Source organism: Dama dama, chromosome 15, assembly GCF_033118175.1.
Source record: "Dama dama isolate Ldn47 chromosome 15, ASM3311817v1, whole genome shotgun sequence".
NCBI classification, from domain to species: domain Eukaryota; kingdom Metazoa; phylum Chordata; class Mammalia; order Artiodactyla; family Cervidae; genus Dama; species Dama dama.
Genome location: NC_083695.1, coordinates 10,898,381 through 10,921,067, shown reverse-complemented (window position 1 = coordinate 10,921,067; position 22,687 = coordinate 10,898,381). Strand labels below are relative to the sequence as shown.

The following is a 22,687-nucleotide window of genomic DNA, read 5'->3' as shown; positions in this document are numbered from 1 at the left end:
AGTTTTTGTAGTAGCATCTACCACAATCACAAATACATATCCACTTTGACCTAGGACTTCACCTCTAGGAATTTATGTTACAAGATATACAAGAAAGCCTGGATCATGAAGTATAAACAAGGTAGCATTGCAGCATTGTTTGTCATTAACTAAAGATTAGAGACCGTCTAAAATATTCATCGGTTAGAGGCTGGCTAATGAGTTTTTGGTCCAGGCTTACAGTGGATGCTATTCAGCTGTCAAGAGAGGATGCTTTCAGCCAGCGTCAGCTAAAACCACTTCCCATCCCAGTTTGACCCATCTTCCACCTTTCCGACCTGAGTTCCCATCCTCTACTCTTATACATTCCATAAAATACCAGTAAAATCGTGAATAGAAAAATCACGAGTGTTGAATGAGCATGACACTTATTTTTAAAGTTTTCACAGATACTAGCCCTGCTTCTCTCTGCCAACGTGCTGAGAACAGCTGTGACTCATACTGCAAAGATGGAGCAGTTTAATGGTACCCCATGTGAGGGCAGGCAGGCAAGAGTTTGGCACTCTCACATGCTGTGGTGGGAAGATAAATTGATACAATAGTTTTGGGGGTCAATTTGACAATGTCTATTAAAGTTTTAAATGCCCATTAACCCACGTATTTCTACTTCAAGAAATTTATCCTGTTGACATCTATGTATATAAGGATGCTCACTGTTTGCTTTACAGCTTGGCTTCAGGTTTTTGGGTCAATGTTGAATGGCAGTCAGAAACCAGGTTCTAATGCCTGCTTCTGTCAGGGGCTCCTCTTCTTACCTTCAATGCAGACTTGTCTGTAACTGTTATTACCACCACATGACTATTTTACAGCAATAGAAGAATTATCAGCTACGGGTCAGTCAGTAAAAAAGAAGGACCCCACAGATAGAAACCAAAGCCTATTACCCCAAATGCAATCGTGTTCAGACCAGGGCCTAGAACATTAGTTTTCCAGTGATGATAATTGAATGCCCAGAGTGTTAAACTCATCTCATGAACATAGCCAAGAGATTCATCATGAGTGTATTCTATTTAACCTAAATAAACAAATTTTCTAAAGTAAAATTAGTTGAAAAACATATATTTTTACTTAAAAAAAAAAAAAAAACAGGCAAAAAGGAAAAGGCTAGTAGAGACAGGGAAGCATGGAGTACATGGTGGTTTCAGAATATATCCACCCCCTCTTGGAGGTTAATTTTCCTCCTCTTAAGTATGGGTTGGATGTAATGATTCATACTGCTAAGTGAAAGAAATGATTCATGCAGCTGATACCATGATTCCCACTCTGTGAGGTTCTGTGGAAGGCAAAACTATAGAGTAAAAAACAGGTCAGTGATAGAGGGGAGCTGCTGCTGCTATTGGGGAGCTGCTCGGACATATCCAACCTTTTTGCAGCCCCGTGGACTGCAGCCCGCCAGACTCCTCTGTCCGTGGGACTTCCCAGGCAAGAATACTGGAGAGAGTTGCCATTTCCTTCTCCAGTGGATCTTCCTGACCCAGGGATTCAACCTTCGTGTCCTGCATTAGCAGGTGGATTCTTTACCACTGACCCACCAGGGAAGCCAGATAGAGGCAGAGGGGGAGGAGCAAAGAGATCAAGCAGAGGGGAATTTTAGAGCGTCAAAGCTATTTTGTACGATACTGTAGTGGTGGATACGTGACAGTCTACATTTATAAAAGACAAAAAACTGTACATCAGTTTGTACACAAACGGTGAACCCTAATTTAAACTTTAGACTTTAGTTAATAATGCATCAATATCGGTTCATCAGTTGTAAAGAATGTACCTCCAATGCAAGGTGTTAATCATGAGGGTAGAGCATACAGGCAGCTTCTGTACTTTCCTCTTAAATTTTATGTAAACCTAAAACTACTCTAAAAAATAATATCTATCTATTTTTTGTAATGTCAAAATTAAAAGTAGAAGAAGATATTTGGTTGGAAACTTTTCTGAAAATGAAACTAAAAATTATGAAAACAAGCTTTCTGAAAATTTAGTTTATAAATGCAACAGTGAACTCTTAGAGTGAATAAAAAGTGAGTCAAGTAACTTTCAGGGGTGTTGGAAATATTCTATTATCTTGATAGTAGTAACAGTATTCATGGTTGCATAAATGTATCAAAACTCATGGATTTTTATATGTTAAAATACATTCATTGTATTGTATGTAAATTATACCTTAGTGAAGGATGTTTTAAATAAGACAAGTCCCAGATGTATTTTTATGCCAAAATTATATGAAAACTCAAAATGCCATCCTTAACTGTGTTGACTTTTACTGCGTGATTCTAAAGAGAATTATTTTTACAAGAGCTTTATCTGTTTTTTTTCCAAGTCTCCTTTAAATACTTTAATATTTAGACTGTTCTTTTTTAAACCTTCTTTGAAGTCCTCATCCTTGTTAAATGTCTCTTTAGCCACTAGCTCTCCTAAATCTGCTGGCCTCCGTTGCTCAGTGGTTGTGTATGTGACTTGATCTCTTCTGCAGCATCAGTGCCATGAATTACTGGTTTGTTTTGGTTTTGTTTGGGGGGGGCAAGATTTGCCATACACTTTGCAACAAGTTGCCCTGTATTTGCACTCAGCAAATGAAGATGGACAAGGATGTCAAAACAAAGGATGGACATAGATACTAGTGTTGAATGGGGAAAGATATTTAAGTAGGAAATACAGTTTACATCACAATAGAGTTGGTTGACCAGGGAATAATTTCATGTTAGGATGATTTTTTTTGCTTTCATATACAACTTTGTAACTGCAAACTACAATCATAAAGGTGTGAGAAATCTTTGGAGAAGTAGGATGCATTTTTTTTTAAATCACATAATGTAAATAAAACTGAACTGAACGAATGGGTTAAAGAGTCGATGGTCCTACCGGGACTCAAAAAGATATTAACAGGACTTCCCTGGTGGTCCAGTGGTTAAGATTTCACACTTCCAACACAGGGAGCCCAAGTTTCAATCCCTGGTCAGAGAACTGAAACCCACATGCCTCAAACTAACCTCGGATATGCAGATGACACCACCCTAATGGCAGAAAGCAAAGAGGAACTAAAGAGCCTCTTGATGAAAGTGATGAAACAGCTGGCTTAAAACTCAACATTCAAAAAGATCATAGCATCCGGTCCCATCACTTCATGGCAAATAGATGGGGAAACAATGGAAACAATGAGAGACTTAATTTTCTTGGGCTCCAAAACCACTGCAGATGGTGACAGCAGCCATGAAATTAAAAGACGCTTGTTTCTTGGAAGAAAAGTTATGACAAACCTAGATAGCATATTAAAAAGCAAAGACATTACCAACAAAGGTCCATCTATTCAAAGCTATGATTTTTTCAGTAGTCATGTGTCGATGTGAGAGTTGGACCATAAAGAAAGTTGAGTGCCAAAGAATTGACACTTTTGAACTGTGATGTTGGAGAAGACTCTTGGGAGTCCCTTGGACTGCAAGGAGATTCAACCAGTCCGTCCTAAAGGAAATCAGTCCTGAATATTCATTGGAAGGACTGATGCTGAAGCTGAAGCTCCAGTACTTTAGCCACCTGATGTGAAGAACGTGACTCATTTGAAAAGACCCTGATGCTGGGAAAGATTGAAGGCAGGAGGAGAAGGGGATGACAGAGGATGAGATGGTTGGATGGCATCACTGACTCAATGGACGTGCGTTTGAGCAAGCTCTGGGAGTTGGTGATGGACAGGGAAGCCCAGAGTGCTGCAGTCCATGGGGTCACTAAGAGTCAGACACGACTGAGTTACTGAACTGAACTGAAAGATCTCACATTCTGCAACTAAAACAAAACACCAAAAACAACCTGATATTGACAAGATGGAAATAATCAGCCTATCAGCCTAAATCAGCAAGGGGAGATTCAACACACATTACCCTTAATACATTACCTATTTAAGAAAGTGATTTCAAGTGTTGGGTTTAGATTGCACCTGTGGTTTATTGTTGCACCTGTGCTTACAAAGACAAGTTCTAGTTTAAGTTCATGTCCTGATCAAGGCAAGCCGACGGCATCAGACAGCTGCTTAAGAAGCTAGTGTCATTCTTATTTGGGTTAATTACACAACACCATCCTCACTGGTGGAGATAAGAGTCACCATGCATTCTGCACTGATAAGACCATATGGGGTAATGTTTCCTATAATGAGCCCCCTCCTCTAGAAGGGTTTTGATAAATCATCGTGCCCAGAGGACGGTGTATAGGATTACTGAGGCGAGGAGGGGACTAAAAGCCATTTGACATAAAAATGATCGAGAATATTTATCCTGGACAAACCGAGACTTCAGCAGAGCCTGATAGCTGTCTTCAGACCCCCAACCTAAAAAAAGAAAAAGAGAGAAAATTCTAGCATTTTACTGTAGGACATGAAGAGTTCATCCCCATGGAAATTCTAGTTCCTACTGTTGTATTCAACTTTCACTTTAAAAGACTTCATCACTTATATCCCGCTTCTTCCTCCAATATACTGCACAAACCCTAAACAAAAGCATATCATAGGCTTTCACTGGTAGTCCAGTGTATAGGAGTCCTTGCTCCAAATGCAGGGCATGTGGGTTCGATCCCTGGTTGAGGAACTAAGATCACACATGCTCACCACAACTCTTGAGCCTTCATGCTGTGATCAAGACCCAACGCAGCCAAAATAAACTTAAAAAAAAAAGAATAAAGCATATCACTTTTAGAAGCAAGCTAACTACTTCCTTCCTCCCATTAGCTAATTGAAACCAGCAATAATAAGAGAGAATGAAAAAAAGGTTTTTATTCAGTCCAAGCTGCATGCATAACTAACCTGATGCTTCTGAATACAGTTGCGGGATGCTTTATACAGGTGCTGGCAGGGGATGCTTGGGCTTCTCCAGGGCAAGGCTGCTTCAGCATCAAGAGGCCAGCTCCAGATTGACGCTGACACCCTTGTCTAGGCAGTGTTTGCTATTTTTATTCTCTGGTGGTTGTATCTCTATTAGTCAGACTGTTGTATTCACTGTTAGCGTTGTTTTGTTGTTGATGCCCTTCCCCAGTGAGATCACAGCTTCGATACAGCAAAAGCACATGAATTCAGGCTTCTTGAGTTGAGAGTGAATTTTGATAGAGACTAACCTGTGGTCTTTTGTGTGCTCAGTAGCTCAATCATGTCTGACTCTTTGCAACCCTTTGGACTGTAGCCCACCAGGCTCCTCTATCTATGGGATTGTCCTGGCAAGAATATTGGAGTAGATTGCCATTCCCTCCTCCAGGGGATTTTCCCAACCCAGGGATTGGACCCACATCTCCTGCGGCTCCTGTATTGCAGGCAGATTCTTTACTGCTGAGCCACCGGAAGTATTTTGAGTTACTTCTAAAGAAAAAGTTTGCAAGGAAATGGGTAATGGGAGAAGGATGGGGTCTCTGTGTCCTTACTTCCCATTTCTCCTCTATGAAGAAAATGAACAGGTTTGTGCATCTTTTTGAAGCACTCACCTCCTGCAGTTAGTTGGTATGATAATTGAATGATCTGTCTCCTGTATATCAGGCTCTTTAGTACTGGTTTCGGTGCCTCATCCGTTCTGAGTTTACTGCGTTGAGAGCTGGTTAAAATGTTGATTCCAAGGCTTTCTGTCTACATATTCTGTTTTTGTCAACCGGGGACAGACCGGAACTGTTGAACTTAGCACAAACATGATTCTGCCCCAGGTGATTCCACAAATTGTGAAAGGCTGCTTTGTTAAAAGTGTAAACCTGCCCCCTCTGTTCTTCTTTCATATATTCTCACCTGAAGAAAAAAAAGTCCACCAATTTAGGCTGAAAGAGTGAAGTTTTCCTTTGTAGATGTAGAAACACATAACCTTAACGTTGACTAATTTGCAGCAACACAGGTGGGACTGGAGGCTCTCATTATAAGTGAAGTGAGTCAGGAAAAGAAAGACAGATACCATGTAATACTACTACTTATATGTAGGACCTAAAATAGCACGGGCTTCCCAGGTGGCGCTAGTAGTAAAGAAACCGCCTGCTAATGCAGGAGACATAAGATGCATGGGTTCGATCCCTGGCCCAGGAAGATCCCCTGGAGGAGGGCATGGCAACCCAGTCCAGTGTTCTTGCCTAAAGAATCCCATGGACAGAGGAGTCTGGCGGGCTACAGTCAGCACAGAGTCAGACACAGCTGAAGCAACTTAGCACGCGAAATAGGACCCAAATGAACCTATCTGTGAAACGGAAACAGAATCACGAACATAGAGAACAGATCTGTGATAGCCAAGGGGTAGGCAGGTGGAGCGAGGGATGGGATGGGAGGTTGGGGTTAGCAGATACAGCTGTTATATAGAGAATGGGTAGACATCAGGGTCCTACTGTATAGCACAGGGGACTGTATTCAGTATCATGGGATAACCCATAATGGAAAAGAATAAAAAAGAGAATGTGTGTATATATATACACACACACACATATATACATATAAGTGAATAACTGCTGTACAGCAGAAATTAACATAACATTAAATCAGTTCTATTTAAACAATAACCAAAGTAATTAGTTAACATAGGAAGGCTAGTATGAGAATTAGATGAGATGAGTCATTTTGCAGGTGACCACACGGCTTGTGGGAAGAGCTGGCAGACCTTGGTCCCTCCTCTCTTCCTCACTCCCTGCCCACCAGGATTGTTAATTATTAAGGAGCAGGAATGAGACACTTGACTGGACTTCTCTGTGCTCGCCTCCCTCAGTTGTACCCCCAAGTCTATATACACAAGACAGTGCCCATTAGAGGGAAGAAGTTAAAAATCAAATATGAGTGTGTTGGAGACATTCTTGCACCACCACCCCCCCTGCCCCGAAGGAGATACATGGATAAGGAAACAGAAAAGTTAAAGGACTTCTGTAGTGTCCTGTCACCAGCAGGTCAAAGACTCATATCTGGGTTTGTAGGTAAGAAATCCTATGCCTTATGTCCTTACGAGATTGACATCTCTGCTTCCTCTCAGTCTTCCCCAGGACTATTACCTGAATAAATAGAGGAGGCTCTTGGTGGTCAGATATTTATGCAGTCTCAGGCTCAGATTTTACTTAGCTCTCCTTACGTGCCAAGCTCTGTGTTGAGTGCTGGATGTAGGGCAAAATGATGACTAGGACATAGCCTTAGCTCGCAAGTCACCGTCTGATGGACTAGTACAGGGACAGACCTGCTGTGGCACTGACTTTGTATCTGGGTAAAGTGTTTATTCTTCTGAGCCTTAGTTTTCTCACCTGTGAGATGGGGCTGATAAGACCTTAACAGTGTTGTTTGTTCTGACTCCACGAAATAATTTGAGAATTCATGCATTAACAAAGAGTGCCTGTACTGTGATTATATAAGAGGTTAAACATTGTTAACATTTGGGAAAGCCTGGTAAGGCCTATAAGGAAACTCTTTGTACTATCTTTGCAACTTTTTTCTAAATCTAAAATTAGTTCAGAATAAAGTGATAAAAAAAAAATAAAGTACATCTTGGGCTTCCCAGGCGGCACTAGTGGTAAAGAACCCGCCTGCCAATGCAGGAGACATAAGAGATGCAGGTTCAATCCCTGGGTTGGGAAGATCCTCTGGAGGAGGGCATGGCAACCCACTCCAGTATTCTTGCCTGGAGAATCCCATGGACAGAGGAGCCTGGTGGACTATAGCCCATAGGGTCGCAAAGAGTCGGACAGAACTGAAGTAACTTAGCACGCAGCATGCAAGAGCCCTAGCCCAGTGGCTGGTATGGGGTTGGGCTTTCAGGTCTGGCTTTTCCTACAGGAGAAGGAAACAGCTCCACTTCCTTCCAGGGTCCTCAGGGGGTCCTCGGCATCTGATTTTGGCAGAATCAGGACCCGAGTATACCAAGTGAAGCTTCTTTCCTGCCCATCCCATCAGCAGCTTCTGGATGACACGAGGCTGGTTCCAGATGAGGTTCTGCTTCTGGCCTCAGGGCAGATACCAAGACCCAGGGCTCTGGTCCCTACCTTCTCCTTCTCGCTTCTCCCCCCAACACAGGCCCCAGATGGCGGCTCCTGGAACTCCATCTGCCTTAGGGAAACAGGACTGTTTGTGTTCTACATTCAGTTAGCCAGAGAGAGATGAGTTTTTTGTTAGGCAAACAGCTATTTGACTAATGGGTTTGGCCTTGGAACAAGAGCAGGCTGCATGTCTAGGTTGTTGGAGTTCTGGGTTTCGGTTCGTATTTGGACCAGGTGTGCCTATGGTCATGGGGCTCTGCATTTGATTACCTTGCTAATGGGATCAAACACATACACACAAGATTGCTGATGAAAGAAAAGAGTTGCTATGTACAGTAACTCAAATGATTGACCCTGGTGACCCAGCTGCCCCGGCTGCTGTGGGGCCCAGAGATGCTCTGAGAAAGAGACTTACAAAGGCAGAGGGAAAACCTGGGAGTTAGCGGTGGGAGTTGGGAAAGATTCCGTTCCAATGAGAGTGAGGGCTAGGGATGTTTAAAAGGGAAATTTTTAAAAGAAGGTTGTCCATGAGAACTGGAAGAATTTTAAAGGGAAGCAGACATTCCTACTGAGAATTTTAACTCTTAGAAAGAATTGTGTTTCCTATGCAAAACAAGTTCTCTCTTCTGCCTCCTTTGTGAAACCTTAAGTAAAATACCCACTCCAGTGTTCTTGCCTGGAGAATCCCAGGGACGGGGGAGCCTGGTGGGCTGACGTCTATGGGGTCGCACAGAGTCGGACACGACTGAAGTGACTTAGCAGCAGCAGCAGCAAGTAAAATTTATCCTGCTTCCCAGGTGGCGCAGTAGTAAGGAATCCGCTGCCAAGGCAGGAGATTCAGGAAATGTGGATTCGATCCCTGGGTCAGGAAAATTCCTTGGAAGAGGAAATGGTGACCCACTCCAGTATTCTTGCCTGGAAAATCCCTTGGACAGAGGGACCTGGGGGTCACAAAGAGTCGGACACGACTGTTGCAACTTAGCACATCCTGCTTAATCCTTTGTTGTGGGCTCTGTTGCTCTGTGAAAGGGCAAGAATCCAGAGCTTGAGGTGAGCCTTGGACCCAACATGAACCTTGGGGACACGTGCCCCGCCCTGAGATCGGGAACTTCCATCCTGACAGTCCTAGGGGACTCAGGGGCTTAGCGATGAAGTGAGAATTGGTTAGGTGGACGACATTAAAATTAAGAGTCTCTTGGGACTTCCCTGGGAGTCCACTGGTTAAGAATCCTTCTTCCAGTGCAGGGGGCACACGTTCTATCCCTGGTTGGGGAACTAAGACCCCACCATAGGCTACATGTTGTGCCAAAAAAGAAAAAAAAATTAAGAATATCTTTCAGAAAAAGGCTCCATACATTGGGAGAAAATAATAGCAATGCAAATTACTGACAAAGAGTTAATATCCTGGGGGCCTCCAGCCATGACCCTCTCTGAGCTCTCCCCCACCCCAGGGAGCCCTGCTGTGTCCCCTCAAGGACTTCACTCCCTCCTGCTCATCACTGTTGATCTCTTGGTAGAACATTCCCATCAGCTAACCATAATATAGTAGCTCCAAGAATTTGCGAAATACCCTTGCCCCAGGGCCACCTCATTAATCTCTGAGTAGAGAAAAGTTCACCTGCAGAGCAGTCTTTATTGGTTGTCTCCCTTTCTCTCTTAACCCCATAATCACAGAGAAGCCCTGTTCAGAGCAGATGTGCCAAGTCCAGAGTCATTCTCAGTTCTGGTCTTCCCCTCACATGGTCACACCTCCCTTCTGGAAACACTTTCTTCCCCTGGCTCCCGGGACCCCACACTCTCTGTCACCCTCCGTCCTCCCTGGCACTTCCCCCTCCTCCTCCCTGACCTCTGAACTGTCCAGGGCCTCCAAGCCCTGCCCTCTGCCTCTGACTCCCGATTCTACCCTCTGCTCTTGGTTTCTCTTCTTTCTAGGGGTCTCTCTGCCTGTATCTGCAAAGCTCAGTCAGGTCTCCACTCAGATGTCCCTCTTCCAGTGAGGCTTTTCCTAATCCTAGAGCTCAGCGCTCCCTCTCTCTGTCTCTGCGGTCTTTTCTCCACAGTACTTAAGAGCATCTAGTCCACTCTTTATTTACGTGAGTGTTTGCGTGTGTCCTCTCTATGTTAAGATGTATGCTGGCTTTGTTCACTGTCGTCACCCAGAACCTAGAATAGTACCTTGAAGAGAATAGGCATTTGATTTGTGTGTCGGGGGATCAGGTGTGGGGGCAGTTTATTTTGCCTTCAACTTTGAAAGACGTTTTTACTGGATATAGAATTTTTTTCCTTCAGTATCTTAAAGATGTCTCTCCAGGAACTTCCCTGGTGGTCCAGTGGTTAAGACTCTACACCTCTACCCACAGGGGCCACAGGTTATATCCCTGGTCAGGGAACTAAGGTCCTGCATGCTGCACCAGATGGCCAAGAAAAGCAAAAAACAAAAAAGAGGTCTGTCAAAGTTAGACAGACCTTGTTTGAGGCTCAAGCTCCACTATGTATGAGCTGTCCTAATTTGGCAGTTTATTTAATCTATCCAAGTCATAGTGTTTTCATTGGTAACTTGAGTGGAAGCCAAGTTTCAGAAAGTACTGACTTCAGGTACTTCAGGAAGTACTGACTTCAGAGGGTAAGATATCAAGGTCAAAATTAGTTAGGTTTCTAAAGCACTTTGCAAGGAGTAAACCTCGCAACAAATTGCAAGGAGTGAACCACGCAACAAATGCCAGCCCCTTGCTCCCGTTTACAGGACAGCTAGGCAAAGCAGAGCAGGGAAAAAACACGGAAATTCCATGTCCTCGGAGGAGATCACTCCCTCACTGGTTTATTTCCAGAGAAGTACCAAAAAAAAAAAAAGTCTCTCAATTATCTTCTGGTTTGCATAGTTTCTGACAAGAAGCCTGCTGTAATTCCTGTCTATATTGTTTCTCTCTTTTTACATTTTTATTGGAATATAGTTGATTTGCAGGCTTCCCAGGCGGTGCTAGTGGTACAGAACCTGCCTGCCAATGCAGGATATGCAACAAACTCAGGTTTGATCCCTGAATGGGGACGATCCCCTGGAGGAGAGTGTGGCAACCTGCTCCAGTATTCTTGCCTGGAGAATCCCATGGACAGAGGAGCCTGGGGGGCAGTGGTCCTTGGGGCAGCAAAGATTCGGACACGGCTGAAGCAACTGAGCATGCATGTAGGGATAGTTGATTTGCAATGTTGTGTTGCTTTTTTTAAATTGTGGTAAAATATCCATGACATCAGGTTTACCATCTTAACCACTTTTGACTGTATAATTCAGTGTTGTTAAGTACTTCACTCTGTTGTACAACCATCACCACCAGCCATCTCCAAAACTATTTCTCTTCCCAAACTGAAACTCCGTCTGCATTGAGTAACAGTATCCCCCTTCCCCTCCCCTCAGGCCCCTGGGAGCCACCGCTCTACCCTCTGTTTCTGTGTATTTGACTATTCTAGAGACCGCATGCAGTATTTGTCTCTTTGTGACTGACATTGCTCTTAGAATTATGCCTCCTGTGTCACTAATATTATGCCACCTAGCTTTATGCATAATAGTCCTCAAGATTCTTCATATTGTATCCTAGGTCAGAATCTCCTTCCTTTTTGAAGTTGAGTAATATCCCATTTTGTGTTGATACCACATTTTTCTCATCTATTCATCCATCAGTGGACACTTGGATTGCTTCCATGCCTTGGCTATTGTGAATAATGCTGTTCTGAACATGGCTGTGCAAATGCCTCTTGGAGTCTCTGTTTCAGTTCTTTATTATGTACCCGGAAGTGGAATTGCTGAAGCATATGATAATTCTACTGTAAATTTTTTGTCATACTGTTTTGCATTGCAGCAGCCACACCGATTTACATTCCACAGAAGTACACAAGGGTTCCAGTTTCTTCACATCCTCGTCAGTGTTTATTATTTGGGGGTTTTTTTTTTAATTTTTTTTTCACTTTAGTCCTTGAAATGGATGTAAGGTGATATCTCATTATGGTTTTGGTTTGCATTGCTCTAATGATTATTGATTTTGAACATCTTTTCATATGCTGTTGGCCGTCTTATTTCACCTTTGGAGAAACATCCATTCAAGTCCTTTGCTTATTTTTTAATCAGGTTATTTGGTCTTTTTGTTGTTGCTGTTGAGCTGTAGGAGTTTTGTTAATACATTCTGGACATTAACCCACTATCATCAATTAAATGATTTGCAAATATTTTTTCCCATTCTGTAGGTGGTCTTTTAATGCTATTGACTGTGTCCTTTGACCTAAGACATTTAAAATTTTGATGTAATCCAATTTATCTACATTTGCTTTTGTTAACACTTTTGGTGTCACATCCAAGAAATCATTGCCAAATCCAATGTCAGAAGGCTTTTTTTACTCTATGTTTTCTTCTAAGAGTTGTTTTAGGTCTTATGTTTAAGTCTTTTATTCATTTTGCTTTCATTTTTGTGAATAGTGCAAGGTAAGGATCCATATTCATTCTTTCGCATGTTGTTTACCATCATTGGTTGTTGAAGAAACTGTCATTTCCCCCACTGAATGGTCTTGGCACCCTTGTTGAAAATCACTGGGCTGTATATGTGAGGATTTATTTCTGGGCTGTCTGTTCTATTTCATTGTTTTGTTTGTCGTTATGCCAGTACCACACTGTTTTGATTATTGTAGCTTTGTACTATATTCTGACATCAAGAATCAATTTTGCTCTTCCTTTTCAAGATAGTTTTGGCTATTTGGCATCCTTTAAGATTCTGTATGAATGTTAAGGTGGATTTTTTTCTATTTCTGGGTACCTAGTTTTTAATCAAATTTTAAGATATTTAAATATCTTGCTTATTATAAAAAAATATAATAGAAAAATGGGCAAAGGGTTTAACCTGCATGCCATGGAAGAGAAAACCTGTTGGCCAATAAATATGTGAAATGCTCAACTTCCTTTAGTGATCTACGAACTTTACATGAAGACCTATGGGAGATGCCTTTTGTGCCCACCAGCCTGGCAAAATTAACAAATCAGACAGTGCCATGTGCAATATCTAGAGCTTGTACTCATTGGCAGAAGCTAAGTTGGTACTATCCCTTTTAAAAACTGTTCATAGTAACCACAAAGTCTGTAATAACAAAATACCAGAAAGCAACCCAAATACCCCTGTGTGTGTGTGTGTGTGTGTGTGTGTGTGTGTGTGTTATTCACTCAGTTCTGTCCGACTCCTTGCAACCCCATAAACTGTAGCCCACCAGGATCCTCTGTCCTTGAGATTTCCCAGGCAAGAATACTGGAGTGGGGAGCCATTTCCTTCTCCAGGGATCTTCCTGAACCAGGGATCGAACCCAGGTCTCCTGCATTGCAGGCAGATTCTTCACCTCCTGAGGCCCCAAGGAAGCCCAAATACCCTTGTAGCAACATGGAAATAATTTGTGTTATACACATACAATAGAATCCCATAGAGCAGTGGCAATGAATGAAACTCAGCAGTAGGCATCTCTAAGGATGGCTTTCTGGAGCATAGTGTTAGGAAAAAAAGAAAAAGAGCAAGTCACAGGAGAAGAGTAAGTGTAATAACAGTGTTATTACAGTGTAATTCCACTGATGCAAAGTTTAAAGCATACAAAGTTTAACCACGTACTGATTAGTGGTGTATATATGTAGTGTATATACTATAAAGAAATATATAGGGAAGATAAGCCCAGGATGACAGTACTTTATTGGGGGAAAGGAGGAAAAAGAAGGACATATTGTCTTAGTTCTTTTGGAGTGGGATTATTTCCTTTTATTTTAAAATATCTAAAATGGATTCAAATGGATTGATACTATCAAATAACCATTTTCATCTACTATATGATTTCAATATGGTTTGACACAATGATAAAAAGTAAAGTGATTAAATGTCATATTTAACTTAAAGTTCAGCTACTCATTCATTTATTGACAATTCAGTGCAAAATTTGCATTCTCTAGGATTATGTGCATGTGCTCTATCGTGGCTGACTCTTTGCGACCCCATGAATGTAGCCACCAGGCTCCTCTACAGGCGGATTGACAGGCGGATTCTTCGCCACTGTGCCACCTGGAATTATCACATGTATTAAGAAGTATATTCCTAAAAGGAAAAAGCCAAACAATTGAAAACTACAAACCTAAAAAGCAAAGTTAATTTCATTTTTATAATACGAGACATTAATGCCCATATCCACAAATACAATTTATAATAACTAGAGATTCTGCTTTTGAAGTAAGTTCATTACTGACCTTACTATTAGAAGCACACTGTAATTTTATACACAGAGTTCTAAAATAATATCACAGACTATAAGAGCATCTTAGTAACATTTAAAAATATATATATGGTGGCTATATTGATTTAAAATTTATTTCCTGAAACAATAATCAATGAGGCATTGAGGCATATTTGTCTCCAATCACTCTTTTGTTAATATGCTTATCCTGTTTAAGGGTTTCCCTGGTAGCTCAGACGGTAAAGAATCCGCCTGCAGTGCAGGAGACACGGGTTCAATCCCTGGGTCCGGAAGATCCCCTGGAGGAGGGCGTGGCAATGCCCTCCGGTACTCTTGCCTGGAGAATCCCATGGACAGAGGAGTCTGGCGGGCTACAGTCCATGGGAGTTGCAAAGAGTTGGACACGACTGAGCAACTAAGCATGCATGTTATCCTGTTGGAGGATTATTTTCCATCTTCTTTCACTGACTCACTTTAGCTTTTGCATGAGTTAAGAGGTGAACATTCATGTTATTTGATTGAATAAACTTGCAACAGCTTTCAAGCAGACACACAAAAGGTTCTCCCCAGTACATGTGTACACAAATTGGAAAGGGAAAACGTTTTCCTGCACTGTTCAAGAGTACATGTAAATGGCTTCACTTCAGTGTGAACCAGAAAATGGCTTTTTAGTTCTGTGCTCTCCTTGAAGGCTTTCCCACATTCTGCACATCCATGATCTCAGGGGCTGTGAACTCGGAGATGCTTTCTCAGGAATGCTCTATTGTTAAACTCTCTCATGTAGCCATTGTGAAAACAATTATTTTTTTGGAGCATCGTATTCTTTATTTGTGCTTGGCTTCATTCTAGTACATTTGGTGAGCTGTTTAGGATCTGGAAAGTCAGTGCTGGGTATTCCTCTGGGAGGAAGCTTCTTGCCTGTTTTGTACTCAGAAAACTCAAGAATTGGATCCTGTCCAACAATCTGTTGAGGAAGTTCTTATTTTGCCTTTTTGTGTGTGTGTGTGTGTGTATTCCAAGGAACATTCAAGAAGTGAGCTTGCTATAAGAACCTGTTGAGAAAGCCCTTGTCCCAGTCCTCCTTTCAGACGAAAGACTTAAGAATTGAGTCTTCTTCCATGGTAGGTTCCGAAAACTCACTTCTTCTTGTGCATTCTATGTAAGAGTCAGAGAAGGAATCCTCTTCAGCAACCTGAAGACTAGTCTCATAGAACACATCCTCACCACATAAGGTCCACGTTGTATCAGTAGGTTCCTGCTGGGCTGGTGATACCTTGTCCCACTGATGGCTCTTCTACCCAGGCCTTTCTGGCCAAGTGTCTTTTTACTTTTCTTCAATCTCTGGTTCATGGCATCCTGCTAGTTCCCTCTGAGAAGGTTTGCACCAGGTTAGAGCAGTCACTTCCAGGCAAGAGCTCTCTGCCTGAGTTGTCTTCAGCTAGCACCCATGCTTCTGTGATGCACTGTATCTCCAATTCCAGTTCCTTTCAGTGATAAGACATAAAAAGAAACCGCTAGTCATGCTCCCGACAGAGGCTGAAATCAACCCTGCTTTACCTGGAAATGTTCTAGATCTTAAGCTGATTGTTGAGCATCCTTTTGTTTTGCTTGATACATGGTGTAAATATTTGCTTCTTCACATCTAATGTTAAATTACTTTATGCTTTAAAGAACTAGAATCCAGCTGTATAAAAAAAAAAAAAAAAAAAAAAAAAAAAAGGATGGAGCTAATACCAGAAGGGGCTTCCCAGGTGACACTAGTTAGTAAAGAACCTGCTTGTCAGTGCAGGAGACCTAAGAGACACAGGATCCATCCCTGGGTCAGGAAGATTGCCTGGAGGAGGACATGGCAACCCACTCTGGTATTCTTGCTTGGGAAATCCCATGGCCAGAGGAGCCTGGCAGGCTACAATCCATAGTGTTGCAGAGTCGGACACGACTGAAGCGACTTGGCACCCACACATTTGACAGAACTGTTCCCTGGTATAAAACTGTTAACGGGAGTCTGATTCTCCTGCCCTGCCTACAATTGCTTAGCGCTGTCTTAGAGGAGATCCTCGAAGTCGTGATCTCTGAGAGGCAACGTTTGGAGAGGCTCCTACAAAGTGGGAGGAAACCGGAATGGAACAGATATATGCACCAGATCCACCAGGTGGCACGTTCTTCAGTGACCCCATAGTCACGTGCAGGGCTGGCCCAGGCTGACTACACAGAATTCTCTCCTTTTTTTAACTTGTTATTTTATACTGGAGTGTAGCCGGTTAACAATGTTGTCATTGTTTCGGGTAGACAGTGAAAGGACTCAGCCATACATACGCATGTATCCATTCTCCCCCAAATTCCCATCCAGGCCGCCACATGACATTGAGCAGAGTTCCCTGTGCTATACAGTAGGTCCTTGTTGGTTTTACATTTTAAATATAGCGGTGTGTACAAGTCAATCCCGAACTCCCTGTCTCTTCCTATCATCCTTCCCTGCTGGCAACTGTAAGCTCGTTCTCTAAGTCTGGGAGTCTGTTCCTGTTTTGTATTCCTCCTTCTTTATCTGACTTCCTTCACTCAGTATGACAGTCTCTAGGCCATCCGTGTTGCTGCAGACCACTCTGCCTGAAGTCCTTCCAGCCTTACTGTCCCAGCCCCCACGCATCTCTCCAGGGCTGCCATGCCGCCCTTGGCATTTCTGGCACAATCTGGTAAGCAGCAGGGCACAGCATCCCTAACCATCACTTCTTAAGTGTAAAACCCTATGCCCATTTTCACTTATTCTCTGGGACAAATTGAGTAGCAAGTGTTGTTTGGGTATTTTAAATCCCAGGTAATGTGCTTGCGTGCTCAGTCACTTCAGTCGTACCCAACTCTTTGCGACCCCATGGACTGTAGCCCGCCAGACTCCTCTTCCATGGGGCTCTCCAGGCAAGAATGCTAGAGTGGGTTGCCATGCCCTCCTCCAGGGGGTCTTCCCCACCCAGGGATAGAACCCACATCTCCTGTGCCTCCTGCATTGCATGGGGATTCTTCATGCCTGAGCCGCCAGGGAAGTGCAATTGATGTGTAAGACCTCCCAATGAATGCCTTTATTTTTACATATGGATATGTTTCAGTTCCTTTTGGTCATGCAGACTTTGGGGCACACCAAACTCATACCTATCCAAGAAACCATCTCACAGGCCTTGTGCTTCTGCCACTGAGTCCGAAAACCACCCTGAGGAGGAGGCTTCCTTGGCAGTCCAGCAACAAGGCTCAGACGGCAGGACAGTTTATTTGGAAGCAATAGCCTTAGTGTACTCTTTGGTTTCTTTATACCATTGGAATTTTATTGCGAAATTTAAAGCTTAATAAAGTTCAAATCATAAACTTCCTAAAATAGTAGGAGACTAGCCCACTCCAGTGTTCTTGCCTGGAGAATCCCAGGGACGGGGAGCCTGGCGGGCTGCCGTCTATGGGGTCGCACAGAGTCGGACACGACTGAAGTGACTTAGCAGTAGCAGCTGTAACTTTAAAGATGAAATATGAGTTGATTGAATCCATTGAGTGACTCTGGTACTCACCACCAGAAGACAGATTTTCTTTTTTTTTTTTTGCTTGCCTGTGCTGGGTCTTCATTATGGTACACAAGCCTTCTCTAGTTGGGGCATGCGGGCTTCTCTTGTTGCAGAGCGCAGGCTCTTTGAGCTTGGGCTCGGGAGTTGTGATGCATGAGCTTGGTTGCCCCGTGGCACATGGGATCTTTTCGGACCAGGCATTGCCTCCTGCATTGACAGGCAGACTCTCAACCACTGGACCACCAGTGAAGTCCTTTGGGGTAGATTTTTGATCTGAGCTCATCTCTCCTATTGGGCAGAAGTCCTGGACAGACACAGGGCTGAGAAGGCAACTTCTATTTACTACCGTGTGCAGACCACCAACTTAGCTTCCCTGGTGGCTCAGACAGGGAAGAATAGGTGAAGGATCTGCCTGCAATGCGGGAGACCAGGATGCATCCCTGGGTAGGGAAGATCCCCTGGAGAAGGGAATGACTGCCCACTCCAGTATTCTTGTCTGGAGAATCCCATGGACAGAGGAGCCTGGCGGGCTGCAGTCCATGTGGTCACAAAGAGCCTGACACAACTGAGAGCCTAACACTTTCATAGACCACCAACAGTTGATGAGTTATTCTTTATTCTTTGCAGATAGTTTTTTTAAAAAGCTATTGAAATACTTGTGGAAATCTTGTGAAGACAATCAGTACAGAAACTGAAAACATCTAGAGTCTGGTCTTGTTGATGAATAGATTCATTCCTAGAATTATTAGTAAATAATAATTACCTTCTCTGACTCAGAGCTTCTTCCTTTTGCAACATTGAAATCATACTTCCTTTTTTTTTATTCTACAGGTGTGTGCGACGTCCTTTGAGACCCATAAAAATGCTATAAAATTTAAAGTGTAATCTTTCAAATAAAATCTGACTAAAGCAAAAATCTCATTCAGCAGCGATTTGAGTCTCAAGCTCTATCATAGCATTAATAGACTTTGCTTGCAAAGAAAGACTAAAATATCACCAATGAGTTGATCTGATGTCGTCATCCCAATGAATAATGATAATGCCTTGACCTTCAATAATTTGGGGATTGAGCTCTCCTTAGTAAACATGTTTGGACCACAAGCAAAGAGGGGGTGAAACCCACTGTATTTAAAGGTCATGGGCTGGTCGTCTTATTGGGATATTCTGAAACTGTGTATACTTGCCGGAGTATGAAAAGTACAATGACAGAAGAGCAGTGGGGGACTTCCCTGGTGGAACAGTGGCTCAGAATCCACCTGCCAATGCAGGGGACATGGGTTCCGTCCTTGGGCGGGGGACTAACATCCCACATGCTGCAGGGCAGCTAAGCCCATGTGCCACAACTCCTGAGCCTATGTGCCCTAGAGCCTGTGCTCTGCAAAAAGAGAAGCCACCACAACAAGAAGACTGTGTGTTGCATCAAAGACCCAGCACAGCCAAAAACAGATAAAAATTAAAGAAAAAAAATAGCAGTAGATCTCTATCATTGAAAAGTTTCTTAAAAGATAGGAAATAAGACATAAGGGTTCTAGAAGCAGAATGACTCATGTCAGCCATGGACCACAGGATCAGGAAGGTTAAGAAGTTGCACATCAAGGACATCTTTAACATTTCCTTTCCACACGTTGGCTTCCCTGCTGGCCCAGACTGTTAAGGATCTGCCTGCAATGCAGGAGACCCAGGTTCTATTCCTGGGTAGGGAAGATCCCCTGGAGAAGGGAATGACAACCCACTCCAGTATTCTTGCCTAGAGAATTCTATGGACAGAAGAGCCTGGCAGGCTACAGTCCATGGGGTTGGAAGGAGTCAGACCCAACTGAGCAACTAACGCTTTCAGAGTGACTAACACTTTCACTTTAGCATACCTAGCTGCTGGAGCACTGTTCTACCTGTGCCCTCTTTATTTGTGGTCCTCCCTTGCATTTGAATCTGTCCTGAGACAGCAGGAAGGTGGGCTGAGCGTGGGGTGCAAGCATTGGCCAATCCAATCACCATCAGATGGGCTGTGAAGAAAATCAGGAGATGGATATAAAGTTGGACTTGGTGCTCTTAAGATCTCTTCAACCTGCTGAGAGTATGTGTCCTGTGACTTCATCAGAGCTTTATTGCTCTTTCTGAAGATGTGTGAAAGCAGTGTCAAATCTTTCTTAAATCCCACCTGTTTTCCTATCCCCCCCCCACCTCTGTTGTCATGGTGACCACTGCTATGTAGATTTGCTTTTCCAATGAAACATTGCCTAGTTCCATGTGCTGCCTCGGTGAGACCTGATTGCCTGCCTCTGTCTGTCGTTTTTCTTACTTGATGGTTGCTTCTCATTCTACTAGTTTGGACAGCAAAGACACCCCTAGTGAGTCACGGGGATCAGCATGGTACAAGAAGTGTACCATGGATTTTGAAGTTTTCAGAGTGTAACGGAAAGTGGTGTCTGGCTGCTTGCGGCTCAAAAAGCCAATAAGGAGGCAAGGGTGCTGAAAAGGAAAATTTGCTTTATTTTGGATGCTGGCAGCCACGGATGGGGAGAGGACAGATTCCAGTCCACAGGCTGGCTCCCCGCCCCCAACAATCAGTGGGCTGAGATAGGAAGTAGGAACAGCATATTCAGCTCTTGACAGTCATCTTGGAATGGGTCATTGGTGACCTGAGCAGCATCATCTTGGTTGTTTAAAGTACAGTTAATCTTCAGTTCCAGGGTTGATTTCTTTCTTTCTTTTTTTGAGGCCAATTCTCGGAACTGTAGAAGTTTATGTCACATCTACAGTCTGGTCATCACGTAGTTAACTTTGTCACCTGATGGGGATTTCAGGATCTGCAAAACAGCTCATAGGACATGGCTCAGAATATTCTCTATAGCCCTTGAGAAGGAACTAGAGGACCTTGACTATGCTTAATGACTGAAGTGTTATCATTTGGTCTCTTTGACTATTTTCAGGCTTCCCTGGTGACTCAGCTGGTAAAGAATCCACCTGCAGTGCAGGAGACCTGGGTTCGATCCCTGGGTTGGGAAGATCCCCTGGATAAGGGAACAGCTACCCGCTCCAGTATTCTGACCTGGAGAATTCCATGGACTGTATAGTGCATGGCGTCGCAGAGTCGGACATGACTGAGCGACTTTCACTTTTACTTGACTGTCTTCCTTCGTTTCTGCATTTTCTCACTTTTCTGATTAAACCTATCTTTGGCTAAGTTTTCCCACAGACAAAAGGCAGGCAGAGGACATGGGGGGATGGGCAGGACCATAAGATCCTGCTCCTTTTCAATAGGATGGTGGCAGCCCCTGGAATTCGTTAACAGGAAGGGTGTGAGTCTAGACCTCATGGTGTGAAGTGACTGTGGAGTCAGCATTTACCAGAGCTTCTCCTGCTCTTCCTTCAGCGTCTTCTCTGCTCCCTTCCCCCATCTATTATGTATTCGTGTGAACACGATGTTACCATCTGATGCCTCCTGCGCTGTAGAGCCCCACCAATACTGGCTCACTCTAGTTTTATCTGTGGGAGAAACTCCCTTCTTCACTGCATTAATTTTTTAAGCTAAAGTATACCTTGGTGGTATACTTTTACCAGATGGTAAAGAATCTGCCTTCAGTGCAGGAGACATGGGTTCATTCCCTGGGTAGGGAAGATCCCCTGGAGGAGGGCATGGCAATCCACTTCAGTATTCTTGCCTGGAGAATCCCCTAAACAGAGGAGCTGGCGGGCTACAGTCCATGGAGTCGCAGAGTCAGACACAACTGAGCGACTCTTTCACTTTCACTTTTATAGTTAATTTACGATGTTTCAGGTGTGTAGAAAGTGTTTTGGTTTTACATATCTATATATATTATATGTATATATATTTATTATATCTAGAGAGAGTGTGTACACACACACACACACATATTATAGAGTTCTTTTTCAAGTTCTTTTCCATTGTAGGTTATTAGAAGATATTGAATATAGTTCTCTTTGCTGTATCTGTTGTTATTTATCTGTTTTACAGTTAGTAATGTATATCTGTTAATCCCAAATTCCTAATTTATCCCTCCCACCCTTCCCCCTTTGGGAACTGCAAGTTTATCTTCTATGTCTGTGAATCTATTTCTGTTCATAAATGTGTTCACTGGCATCATTTTTTAGATTCCGCATGTAAGTGATATCGTATATTTGTCTTTCTCTGACATTTCACTAAGCCTGATTGCCGGGGTCCAGCCCCAGCAGGATCCAGGGGAACCCTCAGGATGAACGGCATTGGCGAGAGAGAGACACGTAGGACCGGCCTTGATAGGGCCAAGTCTGCTAGAGAGAGAGAGAGAGAGAGAAAGAAAGAGAACAGACCAGGAATATGCAGCAGAGTCTGGCAGTTGCTTTATTTTTCACCATAGCCTTTATACCCTAAGTTGGTACATTTCTAAGGGGCAGATAAGCATACAGACTTAGTTTAACATTACATCAGCTTGTCCTTCACGAAACCAGGTGTGCTCTGTATATTTTTGTTTATGAGAGTCTTTTCCCATAGATTTTTTGTACATTATCTTCTGGCCTTGAGGTTAGCAGAAAACAGAAAATTGGCAGTCTCATGGTACAGCAAGTCACAACATAATAAAAATACAATCCTGTTAACATAAAGTCAGTCTTTTTGCAGAAATTCTCAGCTAAATTTATCTAAAATGTTTAACACACAAAGACTCTGTGGCTCTGGTGAGGCAGCCCCTGTTTAGCACTCTTGGTTAAAATTAACAATTATCTTATTGTTTTTACACTAAGGCTAAACTCTTATTTTACTAGATCTTTAACTATATTAACAATAGTGTCCACTGCACAACCTCAGCACATTAACATCAATCAAACGTTGATCTAATAACCACTTTTAAAACACTATTTTTTGTATTCTCTAATAGGGCTTCCTCACCCCCCAAAGGGTTCTGTGCCTATTAGGGCCTTTTTTA

At 43.0% G+C, this 22,687-nt stretch overlaps 1 protein-coding gene and 1 pseudogene across 2 annotated transcripts in view; one reads left to right on the top strand and one right to left on the bottom strand.

The window, feature by feature from the left end:
- The window catches only part of SLC35F3 (solute carrier family 35 member F3), a 401,913-nt gene that overhangs the window by 309,710 nt on the left and 69,516 nt on the right, over positions 1 to 22,687 (top strand). The window lies entirely within an intron of this gene.
- Positions 14,764 to 15,573, bottom strand: LOC133070559 (zinc finger protein 42 homolog; annotated as a pseudogene).